The 14,017-nt window shown below is 33.1% G+C and overlaps 1 protein-coding gene and 1 long non-coding RNA gene across 2 annotated transcripts in view; both read left to right on the plus strand.

Annotated features, from left to right (window-relative positions):
- The window catches only part of NPFR (Neuropeptide F receptor), a 543,873-nt gene that overhangs the window by 268,243 nt on the left and 261,613 nt on the right, over positions 1-14,017 (plus strand). The window lies entirely within an intron of this gene.
- LOC141482212 (uncharacterized) lies at positions 112-2,360 on the plus strand. The gene is made up of 2 exons (XR_012465409.1): positions 112-2,246; positions 2,302-2,360. It is a non-coding gene; the product is annotated as an uncharacterized lncRNA (long non-coding RNA).

A 14,017-nucleotide genomic window follows, 5' to 3' on the forward strand; every position in this document is an offset into this window, starting at 1 on the left:
GTTGTCAGTCTGTTTTTTTATTCAGACAATTTTGTGATTGCGAAATGTAAGTCATTTCAAGGAATAATCTTTTAGAAACATTCCTCTCTTTGGTCAAAATTTTTTTTATATTCAAAAACAAAACTTTTTCTAAAAAATAATCCTAATTTAATTGTCTCTAGATCCGATAAAGGAAATGTCACTGTCATAATGGAAAAAGAACAATACATACAGTTATCCTCCGAACTAATAGAAAATGGTAATTCTTATGAACTCATCCAAAGAGATCCCACTCTCAAAATCCAAAATAAATCTAATTCCCTTATAAAAAACCTCTTTACCACTAATCAAATAGATGAAATTACTAAAAAAAAACTTACCTCTTACACAGGTATCATTCCAAAATTTTATGCTCTTCCCAAAATTCATAAACCTACTTTATCTTTAAGGCCCATCATTGCCTCTATAAACAATCCTACAGAATCTTTGGCATCTTTTTTGACGGATATTTTGACAAAGGCTTATGATTATGACAATCCATATTACATTAAAGACTCTTTTGAAGTCTCTTCAAAATTCAATAGAATTCAACTTCCAGAAAATTATGTGTTAGCCAGTTTGGATGTGGTTTCACTGTTCAGTAATGTTTACCTTGATATTTGCCTTAGAGCCATTCATAATAATTGGAATCGTATCAGTAATTTTTGTAATATTCATGAAGATGACTTCATGCATCTTCTGACCTTCCTGTTCAATAATACATATTTTTCTTTTAATAACAAAATATATAAACAAAATTTTGGTACACCAATGGGAGCCAAAATAAGCCCCATTCTAGCTAACTATGTAATGGATGACCTGTTAGACAATGTCCTAAATGTCCTTCCTTACCATGTTTTTTTCTTAAAAAAATATGTCGATGACATAATTCTCGCCCTTCCCTATACAGGAGTCACAGAAATCGTTGAAATCTTTAATAGTTATGACCCCTATATAAAATTTACCATCGAAAATGAAGACGATGAACAAAGTGTTCCATTTCTAGACACTAGACTCATTCGTACTTCCACTAATACCGTACTTATTGACTGGCACAGAAAACCAATAAGTTCAGGTAGATACATGAACTATTGGTCACTACATAAACAATCAACAAAAGTCAACTTGGTCAAACAGATGAAACAACGTGTTATCAGAATTTCGGACTCATCCTTCCACTTAAAAAATTTCAAAATCCTTTTAAACCTCTTTGTACAAAATTCATATCCAAAAACCTTATTAAACAAGATATTGTTTAACACGTCCCCAAATGAAATAGATCATAACGTTCGTCCTTCAATCTCTTCAAGTCAGGACAATGATATCAATAATAATAATAATGAAATTCAGATAAATAATTATCTTTTTACTTCCTTACCATATACCAGTGAAATTACACCAAAACTCACACGAATTTTCAAAAATATTGATAACATAAAAATTGCACACAAACCTATTTTAACAATTAATTCCCTTTTTTCAAACTTAAAAGATAAAATCCCAAAAAAATTTCAATCTCAAGTGGTTTATAGTATCCCTTGTACAAGTTGCAGTGCTGAATACATTGGTCAGACTGCCAGATTATTAAAAGACAGAATTTCTGCACACAAAAGTGACTGTAGACTTCATCCAGAAAGGTGTGCCCTTAGTGAACATGTTTACAATAATGGACATGTAATGGACTTTAACTCAGTAAAAATTTTGACCAAAGAGAGGAATGTTTCTAAAAGATTATTCCTTGAAATGACTTACATTTCGCAATCACAAAATTGTCTGAATAAAAAAACAGACTTACAACATTTAAGTGAAATATATTCCTATTTACTTTTTATAGACAAAAATTGGAATTCCTTCAAAGACATCTCATTTGACATTACTTAAATTCATTTATCAACTTATTAACAAAAATTATACAACAAAACTCTTTCTTCTGGAGGCAACTGTAACTCTTTGATTAATTGCACCATCGGCAAATGCCAAGTCTACTTCTTCTTCAAAATTTAATAAATTGACAAGTGATGTGTTTCTAACCTAAGATCACCACGTTCTTTCTCAAATTTAAAAAAAAAAAACATTTTATGAATATTCCTCATTTAACTTTTATATTTGTAGCTTTCACTTACTTCATATGTCTTGTAATTTTACAGTTGTTATGTGTTTTTATCATGATCACAACTTTCATATTTTAATTTTAACTCAACTCACATGCGACCAATCTCACTAACATTGTAAGTATCCGTCTGTTAACTTAGTTCTGTATTAATTCAAAATCTATCATCTTAGCTCCCTGATGATGACAATAACCATTGTCGAAATATTGGAAATATAATGTTATAAGAGTACACTTGCGCTTCGCTGCTATCCCAAATAACTCCAAGGAATTATATATATATATATATATATATATATATATATATATATATATATATATATATATATATATATATATATATATGTATATATGTATATACATATGTATGTATATACATATACATATACATATATATATATATATACATATATATATATATATATATATATACATATACATATACATATATGTATTATATGTATAATATATATATACATATATATATATTATATGGAATTATTTTCCAGCAGCTTGACTGCATTAACCTTTCTCGATATCATATCATTTCTAGAAACATGTGGATTCGTTTTCCGATGACATTTCAGGTTAGCTTCCCAAATTTCTGCCACCGCAGTTGTCGGTTGATTGGTCAAACCACCAACACTGACATAAAAACTTGGCAAGTTGACTTGGGTGTCACACCAATAGGTGGTTCCACTTATGTTTCGCTTGCGTTTACGCAGCTATTTTTATCAAGTACTTTCTTGGTTTTTTCTCATTTTGTCTTCAATCGAGGACCGCCTGCCCGGTACTGACGATGCCCAATAGGCTGAAACAGCTGTATACCGGTGGCTCTTAAATTGAAATCAATATGGGAATGATCAAAAAGTACTAATCTATTCATCTTTTGATTTTCATGGAATTATTTTCCAGCAGCTTGACTGCATTAACCTTTCTCGATATCATATCATTTCTAGAAACATGTGGATTCGTTTTCCGATGACATTTCAGGTTAGCTTCCCAAATTTCTGCCACCGCAGTTGTCGGTTGATTGGTCAAACCACCAACACTGACATAAAAACTTGGCAAGTTGACTTGGGTGTCACACCAATAGGTGGTTCCACTTATGTTTCGCTTGCGTTTACGCAGCTATTTTTATCAAGTACTTTCTTGGTTTTTTCTCATTTTGTCTTCAATCGAGGACCGCCTGCCCGGTACTGACGATGCCCAATAGGCTGAAACAGCTGTATACCGGTGGCTCTTAAATTGAAATCAATATGGGAATGATCAAAAAGTACTAATCTATTCATCTTTTGATTTTCATGGAATTATTTTCCAGCAGCTTGACTGCATTAACCTTTCTCGATATCATATCATTTCTAGAAACATGTGGATTCGTTTTCCGATGACATTTCAGGTTAGCTTCCCAAATTTCTGCCACCGCAGTTGTCGGTTGATTGGTCAAACCACCAACACTGACATAAAAACTTGGCAAGTTGACTTGGGTGTCACACCAATAGGTGGTTCCACTTATGTTTCGCTTGCGTTTACGCAGCTATTTTTATCAAGTACTTTCTTGGTTTTTTCTCATTTTGTCTTCAATCGAGGACCGCCTGCCCGGTACTGACGATGCCCAATAGGCTGAAACAGCTGTATACCGGTGGCTCTTAAATTGAAATCAATATGGGAATGATCAAAAAGTACTAATCTATTCATCTTTTGATTTTCATGGAATTATTTTCCAGCAGCTTGACTGCATTAACCTTTCTCGATATCATATCATTTCTAGAAACATGTGGATTCGTTTTCCGATGACATTTCAGGTTAGCTTCCCAAATTTCTGCCACCGCAGTTGTCGGTTGATTGGTCAAACCACCAACACTGACATAAAAACTTGGCAAGTTGACTTGGGTGTCACACCAATAGGTGGTTCCACTTATGTTTCGCTTGCGTTTACGCAGCTATTTTTATCAAGTACTTTCTTGGTTTTTTCTCATTTTGTCTTCAATCGAGGACCGCCTGCCCGGTACTGACGATGCCCAATAGGCTGAAACAGCTGTATACCGGTGGCTCTTAAATTGAAATCAATATGGGAATGATCAAAAAGTACTAATCTATTCATCTTTTGATTTTCATGGAATTATTTTCCAGCAGCTTGACTGCATTAACCTTTCTCGATATCATATCATTTCTAGAAACATGTGGATTCGTTTTCCGATGACATTTCAGGTTAGCTTCCCAAATTTCTGCCACCGCAGTTGTCGGTTGATTGGTCAAACCACCAACACTGACATAAAAAACTTGGCAAGTTGACTTGGGTGTCACACCAATAGGTGGTTCCACTTATGTTTCGCTTGCGTTTACGCAGCTATTTTTATCAAGTACTTTCTTGGTTTTTTCTCATTTTGTCTTCAATCGAGGACCGCCTGCCCGGTACTGACGATGCCCAATAGGCTGAAACAGCTGTATACCGGTGGCTCTTAAATTGAAATCAATATGGGAATGATCAAAAAGTACTAATCTATTCATCTTTTGATTTTCATGGAATTATTTTCCAGCAGCTTGACTGCATTAACCTTTCTCGATATCATATCATTTCTAGAAACATGTGGATTCGTTTTCCGATGACATTTCAGGTTAGCTTCCCAAATTTCTGCCACCGCAGTTGTCGGTTGATTGGTCAAACCACCAACACTGACATAAAAACTTGGCAAGTTGACTTGGGTGTCACACCAATAGGTGGTTCCACTTATGTTTCGCTTGCGTTTACGCAGCTATTTTTATCAAGTACTTTCTTGGTTTTTTCTCATTTTGTCTTCAATCGAGGACCGCCTGCCCGGTACTGACGATGCCCAATAGGCTGAAACAGCTGTATACCGGTGGCTCTTAAATTGAAATCAATATGGGAATGATCAAAAAGTACTAATCTATTCATCTTTTATATATATATATATATATATATATATATATATATATATATATATATATATATATATATATATATATATATATATATATGTATATACATATGTATATATATATATATACAGGGTGTCCCTGGACTTCCTCTTTTCCTCCGCACGGAACCCTATTTTCAAAGTCAAATTAAAATTATAAATAATTTAGAGTTTCGGGAGTTGGGACTTTTTTATCGAGAATTTCCTTCTCTTTAACGAGCTTTTTTTAAATTGCTCAAATATTAATATTTTTTGAGTTATTAACGAAAAACTAAATACCATTTTTTTTAACTTAATTGGTTAATAACAATTGCAATTTTTTACCTGTAAAATCCTTCAAAAACATTTTTCTGGAGGTGATTCCGAATCGAATGAGCTATCACTCATATTTTCAGGACCTTTATCTTAATTTTTCATGTTTTTGAACTTGTTGATTAGACTATTTACATCTGATACAACTTTCCTCTTTCAATATTTGTATACAGGACGTTCCAACGAAAACTTAACACCCCCTGTAAGTCATAAACGGACGTGTAATAGAATATTTCAAAGAACACGTCAGTTTTCATTTCTAAGGGAACTGATTCTGATATGGAAATCATACCCGAAACTTCACCCCCCCCTGCGGTCAGCAAGTACTCCCTTATTTTTTCATTTCTTTCGACGGCATGGGGGGTCGACTGAAACATCATTTGAAAGGTCTTTTATCCCTCTCTTCCTTCTGTAATTTTTTTCGTAATTGGTTCATTCGTTATTGAGAAATTAAATGTTGAACGTTTTATTTGAGGAAAAACGAAAATACGCTGTCGTTCATTTTGATGAATAAATCAACAACAAATAATATCAGTGGAAACAAAATCAACGAAAAAATTATTTAAAATGACCTCCACCTAGTTCCATACAATAATACAGTCTACTCTCGAGAACGTTCAACACTTAATTTCTCAATAACAAATGAATCGATTTGTTAAAAAATTACAGAAGTATTAAAAGGACAAAAGACCTTTCAAATCATGTATTACTCGACCCCCCATGCCATTGAAAAAATAGAGGTGTAGTTGCTGGCCGCAGCGGGGTGAAGTTTCGGGTATGATTTCCATATCAGAATTAGTCTACCTAGAAACAAAAATTGATGTGTCCTTCGAAATTTTTGATTACACATCCGTTTCTAACTTACAGGGGGTCAAATTTTCGTTGGAACGCCCTGTATAGAGATAGTCTTCATGTTTACTTCTATACCAGCCATTTCACTACTTTTCCCAAACTATAAAATTGATTTCATTTATCAGACAGTTGTTACCTGCGTATCTTGTATAGAAATCATTTGCAGATGCATATAATAATACTACAAATATGAATATTATGTTAATAATCAAACGAATCCTGGTATGGAGATTTCAAAATATCTTTTTTTTCCTCCGCGACTGATTATTCTCAGGCCACAAAGCAACTATAATTGAAAGAAATCTAATTCGGACACACAATTCATGAAAAAATGTTTCTGTAATGATATCGAACGATTTTGAAAATTTATTTACACAGCACAAAGAGCACGTAGTAGCAATGATACGTGTTCGAGTTGAACAAATTTTCACCTCTGCGATTCAATATATGGGTTTATCTCGTCTCCATTGTTATTACGAACATTACACAGGGATTATGTTCGAGGTAGCACTGATTGTAGTTCTATTAGTTTTCCCAAGAGGGTTTATGATTAAATTTCTCAGTCGAATTACCTTCTGGTCGGTCTCAGGTGGAATTTTTTCGATTAACCGCCTCTGTACGAGCCTCTTGAGATATCAGATTTGATAAAAATATTGTATAATTTGGGGTACTTTCAGTAGTATCCACTTTCTTAATGACCTCAGTTAAGTGAATGAAGGAGCGAAGGACGTGTCGCGTGTGTATTAATGTATAGTATTAATGAGTTTCAGTTATGTGATTCCCTTTGTCAAAACCCTTGGCAATGTCTAAAAATATAGAAAGAGATGATTTAGAATTCTCGAAACTCTCCGATATTTTTGATGTAAGGAGACAAAAAACTTCTTGTGTACTCAATTCTTTCTGAATCCAAACTGAGTATCGGAAACACCATTTTTTATTCCATTATTTTTTGAACTATTTTTGCCACAATTGAGATGCAAAAGCAAATAAAAATTTCATTCAACTGTTTTTATTTTTCCTATACTGTTTCCTAATAGTCAAAAGTTATAAATGCAAAACGCTTTTACAGCGTGCTCAATTCGTCACAGCAGATATTGGCGGATTTATAATACTTTACCAGGTCCACCCTATTTTTGCAACGCAAGCGGTTCGCAAACGAAAGATGAGATGAGAGATGAGATGCTTCCTCAAGCGTAAACTGAAAGTTACTTCTAAATTACAACCATTTTATACTCTGACATATTTTCTACTCGTATGCCTACTTTCTAATGAATGTACGTTGTCATCGAGTGTTATGATTGAAGGTTCTACAATTTTTCTCAACTGAATGGTCTGATTTCCACATGTTGTTTTCCTACTCTATAACATGTTCAACACATATTTACATACATGAACAAAAATTCCTTCCTTTTAGATGATTATTATGTTGAATAGTGTCAATTAATTACTTAGATATATAATACTCGACCAATAATTCATAGAGATACTGTGTGTTATTTTGGTGGTTTTGTTCTTCAAGAAAGATCACATGCTCATCAAATATGATAACAAATATATAGACTTTTGATGTTCAAAACATGAAAATGAGTAGGAGAAGAAACTTCAATACCATGCACCTCACGTTCATAACAGGAGGATTTATCCGTTTCATGCGCCAACAAACACGATAGAGTTTGCTTGGAAATTGTGAATTTTCATATTTTTGTGAGTTTCATTCGTCATATTTTCCTTTCGTGAGAGGGCTTTGAAGCGTTACGAAACTTATTACTCTCAAGATCTGCATGAATCGTGCTGAGAAGTCACGTTATGGATTGAATCTGTACAACTATTAAGACACTATCATCATTGTGCTAAGCACGCTAAAAGTTCGTTAAATTTGGTAACAGCTTCCTCAAGTATCCAATTTGAGAAGTAATTTGATTTACGTCCTCGAGATAATTTTTGAAACTTCTCAAATGGAAATGATGTGTATCATACATATAGTATGTGATGAGAAAATAATGTATTCTATAAACAGAAACAATACATGGAATACATATGAATTAATAAAAAAATATAATAAAAGCATCGAACCGAAGAGCTATAGGGGGGTATACACCGAGGCTGAAATCTTCAAAAAATGAAAAAAATAATAGTATCACGGAACCCATTAGAAAAGGAGGGAAATATGGTAAAAATGAAAGGAAAAACAAATTGCGGTGATTTAATTTGGGAAAGTGGAAGGGGGTTAGTTTTTAAGGGTAAAAATGATTTATCCCGATTTCCGGTAAAACTATAAGTCCTATGAAAAAAAATTACAACTTTTGTATTTACAATTTTTCTACATAACCTCAAAATGTATGTGAAAAATTCAAATAATCAAATCTTTGTTTTTTTATTGCTATCTTTAAAAAAAAATCCTACGAAATTTGGTGAAAACTTTCATGCCCCAAATAAACTGTAATTTATTTAATTCAGAATATTTACTTTCCACCTTATTTTGACTTACTATCCCTAATTTTCAATCGAAAATTCTTGCGTTAAAATATCAGCTTTTTCAAAAAGTTGGTATGCTTTGTTTTCGATGAAATCTCTACTTGCTGATGTTGTAAAAGAATATACATCACTATTGTAAATGTTCTCAGAAAATGCAAAAAATCGAAAAAACCTGAATTCATTTTTTTTAAATCATAAGGTACAATTTTGAGCTATTTATCAAAATTCACACTTCAATTACTCAAGAAAGATTCCATGTTATATTGATAAACATTATTGGAATGAATTTTGGCATAAAAAGAAAAACAAACTCTGAAATCTGTTCAATCTTCCGGAGATATTATAGCCATCGATCCATTATTGCAATTTCAAAGGATATCGTTAACGATCGGCGGAAAAAAAATGGAAACTTATTAATAACATGAGATTGCACCTTTTCCACTCTCATTTTTTACAGAAAATGGCCTCAGGAAAAATTTAAAATCTCAATTCTATGAATTATTTGTAACTGTGAAAAGACCAACGTAATCTGATGGCATGGTGCATGTCGTCGGCGATGGATTTTTACTGCACAAAGTAATTTGGCAGAAATCATGAATAAATATTTACGCTATGTAGGAAAATTTTACGCAGCAAGCAGCTATATTGTCTTTGATGGTTAAGTATCTCGAAATTGAAAAATTAGTTACTGCCACAATAGTACCAGCGTCTACTTCAACTAAAAGAGAAGAATGTTAGTCGTAGAAAAACCTCAGACAATATTATCAAAAACCATACAAAAATACCATTTATGCAAAGAATATATTCTAACGAGAAAAACGAGAACAGAATAATAAAATAAAATAATATTGGAGACGAAGAAGGTGATGGTCTAGAAGATTTCGAAGATCAACTAGAATTGAAAAGGTTTGTTGAATCTAACGGTGAAGAAATGCCATCAAAGAGACAAACACTAATGAAAAAGTTATTGAAATTCAAGATTAGGTTTTTATAAATAACAAAAATAACGTTTTCAAAAATATTATAATTAATAACGTAATCAGAATGAAGTATCTAAATTCAATAGTACGATTTACATGTATATTTAAATTTTATGAGATTTTCTAAGATATGAATAGAATCAAAATTTGATAAATAACTTTTTTAACTGAATAAAATTGACAACATCACATTATTTTGATGAAATTGTACATGATGATAAAAAAATCGAAATCGAGTTTTGTTCGATTTTTTGCCTTTTTTTGAGAACATTTATTATAGTAATGTATATTTGTTTTCACAGTATCAAAAAGTAGATTTTAGCGAACAAAAAGCACACCGACTTCTTGAAAAAAGCTGATATTTTGACACGAGAATTTTTAATTGAAAATTAGGGTGCTTTTTCGATATTAAGTGAAAAAAAATAAATATTTCAAATCAAATGAATCACAGTGTGTTTGGGATATAGAAAAATGAGTTTTCATCAAATTTCGTTCAAAAGATAATTTGAAAAAGAGAAAAAACCATAAACTTGGTTATTTGAATTTTTCACATAAATTTTGAGGTTATGGGAAAACATTGTGAAGACAAAAGTAGTAAATGCTTCCTAACTTTTTTTCCATAGGACTTGTAGTTTTGCCGGATATCGAGATAACCATTTTTTACCCTTAAAAACTCACTTCCTTCCACTTCCCGAACTCAGATCGCCCGTAATTTATCTTAACTTTCATTTCTATTACATTCTCCTCCTTTTCTAATGGGTTTCATCCTATACTGTTATGAAAACAAAATTTCAACAAGGAATACACTCAATACTCAATACACAGTGTGTAACAACAAAAACTTAACAGATCCGTTTTTGAATATGAAAAGTAAGATTTTCGAAAGAAGCTCGGACACGTCAATTTCTAATTAAAGGGGGACACCTTTCAGACTAATCTGAATTTTTGTAGTACGTACCTCCTCGGAGGGGTGCGTCCGACGACCCTCGTTTTAAAGATCTTTCGAATCCCTTCACAATTCTGTTAAAAGAAACTTTTTGTAACGATTAGTTTTCAAGATAATTTGAAGTTGAAATTGCCATGTTAATAATACATTAGACAGACCACTCGGTAACTTGTATGCCTAAATAAAAATTTTTCCGAGCAGTTCTTCTTATCAGTTTTTTGTTAAATAAAATCCTTTTTTTAAAATCAATACCCACTCCTCTTCTTCCAATTTTCATTAGTACATCGTTCGATTGTTTTGTTTAAACGGTTCGTGTATTGTTATTTGTTCAAAAATGCCTTACACTACTGCTGAAAGAGTTTCAGTTATTACTTTATTTTTTGGCAACAACCAAAATGCTAATAGAACATCAATTTTATTCAACGAGCAAAACCCTGGTATACACCTAAGCAGAAATCACGTTCTGGATTTGGGCACAAAATTCAGGGTGACAGGTTCGGTTTTGAATAAGAAAAGAAATGTTCAGAGAAAGGTAGTGAATGACGATAATGCCATTGGAGTGATTGGTCAAGTCATCGCCAATCCCAGGTTAAGTACCAGAGGTTTATCAGCAATGGCCGGAATAAGCCATGAACTCAAGAAGATGATTTTGACCGAAGACAGGAGTTTTGTGAGGGCATGAGTGAGAGATTAATGCAAAATCCCGAACTGCTTTATAACATCTGTTTTTCGGACAAAAACTCATTTCATATAAATGGTTGCGTGAACCGTCACAATTGCCGTTATTGGTCGGATGAAAACCCAAGACAATACGCAGAAATACATACCCAACATCCCCAAAAGTTGAATGTCTGGGCCGGAATATTGGGCAATCATATTATAGGTCCATTTTTCATTGATGGAAATTTAACCGGTGATTCTTATTCACAACCTCGTATAGTTGAAATAATTGAACAGGATCCAAGATTTCAATATGAATTTATTCATTTTCAACAAGACGGTGCACCACCCCATTATTCCCAGCAGGTTCGAAATTTTTTGAATAATCATTTTGAAGGACAATGGATTGGCAGAAGAGGTCAAATTGAATGGCCAGCACGATCACCAGATTTAACACCACTGGACTACTTTTTGTGGGGATATTTAAAGTCTAAAGTTGATTCTACATAGCCAGTCAATTTGAATGAATTACGTCGTAGAATTATTGATGAATGCCGAGCTATAACTCTTGAGATGTTGAATAATGTAAGAGCAAAATTCAAACAAAATCTTTATTGTTGCATGAAGCAAAATGGCGCACATTTTGAACATTTTCTCCAAATTTCCTATGTGAGTTACCCTTATTAGGTGTTACTTTTTTTGAGTGTGCTTTAAAAACAATTATTGGGATTTATTAACCCTAAAACAGTTTTTTAAACTTTTTTGTGTCATCAGCATTCAAGGAAATCAGCAGGTTGTATTCGTTGTGTAGTATGACTCACTTTTTTATCAGAAGCATAAAATATGCACGTGAAAAGGCAACCTTCATAAGGAGGTGCCACTCAATTCACCTAAAATGTTGGTGGTAACCAACCCCATCCCCCGAAAAAATTTCCTCGTAATAAACAAATAATTCTTACTTTTTTACGAAATCAAATGTACACGTATTAGCAGGTTCTCATTAAAATCAAAATTTTTTTTTTTATGGAAGTTCTGAACGTAAAATGTGCCTCAAATGTACCTTTAAAAAGAGTTGAACTCAATAAAAATGCCTTTAAATCTTCAAATTATCTCGAAAACTAATCGTTACAAAAATTTTCTTTCAACAGAGATGTAAAGGTTTTCGAAAGACCTTTAAAACAAGGTGCCACTCGACTTACTTTCCCTTTCTAAATAAGAGTCGTCGGACGCACCCCTCCGAGGGGGTACTACAAAAAATCTGATTAGTCTGAAAGGTGTCCTCCTTTGATTAGAAATCGACGTGTCCGAGCTCTTTTTGAAAATCTTACTTTTTATATTCAAAAACGGCTCGGTTCTGTTTTCGTTGTTACACACTATTGAAGATCTGAAGGTTGCGCATGAGTTTCACTACACATGTTCGTGTTTTCACAGACAATGACCATGACTACGACACAGTATTTTGTATACAGTAATTTCATAAAGGCTGATTTGTGGTTTGAATTTTCCTACGCGCAGACCCACGCGTCGATGTCTTAGGTCTGCGCAAACGACGAGTTTAAGACAGGCATGCAAACCTTCCATAGTTGTCGAATTTCATGGGTTTCACCCAACCTACTGTGGTACATTATTTTACAACTCGTGAAAAAATGTTAAAGGTGGTCTCTTATTCCATAAAATTCTGATTGCTGGAATATTACTGGATGAGACGTTGGTTCTTAGAAATATTCCACGTATTTTATTCGAAAATGATCATTTTGGCAAATCTACAATATTATGTCGGATAACGATAATTGTCACATTGGCTACAGTGCAAAATGCAATCATAACCTATAAAATACTGTGATTTTTGTTTATTTCGTAGTTTTCACGTGTTCTAAGTTTTGTTGCATATACTTTTATTCGTTTCTTTGAAGGAACAACTCTGCAAGAGCTGTCTACGAGGAATACCGAGTCCACAGTATACTTATATAACTATACTGTGCCGAGTCCCTGTGTGTATACAACCGTGATAGCATGGTCTGCACTGATGAGGAACACTTCAAAACGGTTCGCAGTTGGTTCCTTGTTCGAATCAGGCGAAGTCCCACTATTTGTCCTAGAGAGCTCTTGCAAAGTTGTTTCTTCAAAGTGAGAATCTTTGCAATTATGTCTGAGGCGACTTGGATTCCGAAAGGTTAACAGTCGTAAGGTATTTTTGATAGTCAAATTTACATTATATAAGAAGTTGCTGACTAATAGGACATGTTTCATTTAGAATAACTGTTTTTAATCTACGCAGCAACTTTTCGGGGTTGATTAGACATCTAGACTTGTATAGATTCAAATATCAACATTTGTCAATATATGTCGAGTTATTAGCTAAAGAAGTAGTTGCTTTCTGTCGGAAAACATATATAATGGTATAGTCAAAATGAATTTGGACTTGTCAGTGATTTTATTATCAATTTTTACTTGGATAAAAGCTGGAAGCAGCAAAACAACCTATTATCTTACAGTGTAAATAATTCATAACTTCCGACTCCGAAAACTCTCACATACATTTATAGTTAGTACATACATACAAAAAAATTATTTTTGTATGATTGAACACTACATACTTAATTACTTTTTTACTTCTTCAAGTCCTGAATAGTAACTACATAATTCAGAAGGAATAGGCTCTACAGATTCCTTAATCTTGGGTGATGAATTCTATTAGGAATATTTTTAATAATTGGTCCTTAAT

This window comes from Leptinotarsa decemlineata, unplaced genomic scaffold (genome assembly GCF_025532065.1).
Source record: "Leptinotarsa decemlineata unplaced genomic scaffold, Ldec_3_MD MMD2_tig00000882_RagTag_RagTag, whole genome shotgun sequence".
In the NCBI taxonomy this organism is placed as follows: Eukaryota; Metazoa; Arthropoda; class Insecta; order Coleoptera; family Chrysomelidae; genus Leptinotarsa; species Leptinotarsa decemlineata.